The sequence below is a fragment of the Alligator sinensis genome, unplaced genomic scaffold, assembly GCF_000455745.1.
Source record: "Alligator sinensis unplaced genomic scaffold, ASM45574v1 scaffold928_1, whole genome shotgun sequence".
Lineage (NCBI taxonomy): Eukaryota > Metazoa > Chordata > Crocodylia > Alligatoridae > Alligator > Alligator sinensis.
The window spans coordinates 557,354-559,394 of record NW_005842229.1 but is presented as its reverse complement, the minus strand read 5'-3'; positions in this window follow the sequence as shown (position 1 = coordinate 559,394).

Below are 2,041 nucleotides of genomic sequence, written 5' to 3'. Positions count from 1 at the left end.
TGGAAGTCATTTACCAGATTTAGGCAAAGTTGTTAAATATACTTGAGGCACTATACCTTTTGTGTTCCAATGACACCACAGACACACCAAGACAAGTAGTGATACAGAGCCAAGAAAAACTATCTTTGAATACCTAGCATTAAATAGACTGTTAAGATTAAGTAAACAGCTTCTCAAAAAAGCCCATTAGTTACCAAGAGCTAACAAAGTGTGAAAAATCAGTGACAATGCAAAATTGTTAGTTTCCTGACATTTGCCATTTGAAAAGGTTAATTTAAAAGCAAAATCCTCTCTACCATGAGGTTTAACAGACTGTGGCTAGAAATACCAGATGGTTTACCTATGTCTAGACACACATTCGGTGATATATATGACTAAATGTTAATAACATTAAGAATAGAAAAGAACAGAAATTACTAGTATATAGTTACAATAATATGTGCTTTTTAAGTAGATTTGGAAGTCATAGTTGTGAGACGTGGCAAGCACAGAATAAAGAGAATATAAAAATGAAGGAGTTCCTTAAGTAATATAGTTAAAGTTTGGCTTCTGCATAGGGCTTGTAATGTGAAGTGGTTACTGGATTACTAGATTACTAAATTCAGGGTTGATTTCACAATTTTATTGAGAATCTCATGATGCTTGGTGGTTTCCTTAAAGCCATAGCTGCTAAAGGCAAGTGAACAGATGAGATCTTTCAATTTTGTGTTTTTAAAAAGTACATTTATAACTTTCATAATTGTGGAGAAAAGCCTGAAAATATGAAGGGAAGGCACCATGACATCTTGGCATCCAGAAGGCAAATAAACCTATATTGTGAAGAAATCATGATTTTAAGCCAATTTAACCTGTAGGTATGTCTGACTCATAACTTCTTAATAGTTGGGGTGGGCAGTAAGGCAAATTTAATTTTATTTAAAAACAATCTTGTAGGGAACCTTAAAACATTGAAATGCTTCCATTACATTTTGTTTTTAAAATTACCTGGTTAAATATATTTTAAACTAATTAAGATTTCCCTGCAGTGCCATCAATCTAAACACTGCAATCTCATTCATGAATAAGTATTGACTAAATACTGACTGTTTCCTGCACACTTCCCAGCTTTTTGTCATGAAAACAAATTAAAAAGCATCAATGTTGAAAAGAGAATTAATTTTTATACATAAGAGGTTACTAGTAATGTAAGTAAGGAATTGTAGTTTTCATGTTTTACCTATTTTAAATTAAGAACATCCCATTCAGAAGATCAATAGTCCATTTCTATTCATCAGACTCTGTACAGATTAGATTACTGTTTAAATTAACAAATCAGTGACAATGCTGGCTATCAACATGAGTATCTAAGGCTTTGTCTGCAGCGTCACATTCTGTAGCCATAACTTGTCACTGGTGAAATATTACTGGTGACAGTAGTAAAGGAATCTCTAAAATAGATTAAACTTTGTTATTTGGACTACTGTTATTGATTGAACTACAGCAATGATGAATTCTGGAAATGGACTGTTAATGCAGGTATAGCCCAATGGATAAAAGTAATGATGATTCCATGCTTAAAGAAGTTAGTTTTCCTGCAATCATCAAGTCTTATGATGTAAGATGGAGTTAATCTTAGAAAATCATCACTTTCAAAATTATATTCCTACTCATTTTTTTGTTTTTCTATCTACTACTAGGTTGCAAATATTCGCTAAGGTTATTAAAACTGAGATTAGAAAGAAAGAATCTATTTTGAATCTATTTTGTCGGTTTATATACTTTGTGCACTTATTTCATTTTATATTTATAAAATTGTAAGTGGCCATATACAGGGGTGTCTAAATATAGACATTGGATTTATGACACATTATAACCTGCCTGACATCTGACTCCCTAGGTATCTCTCCACTTTCATCCCCCTTCTCTCTCTTCCCCCCCCTCCCCAGCCTGTCTCTCACCCATTGATTCCTCAGTCTACATTTTCATTGACTACCTGCCTTGTATGCATACCAGCCCAGCCGCTGGCTTCTTTACTTTTCATTCCATCCCGGAAGAGCACCCA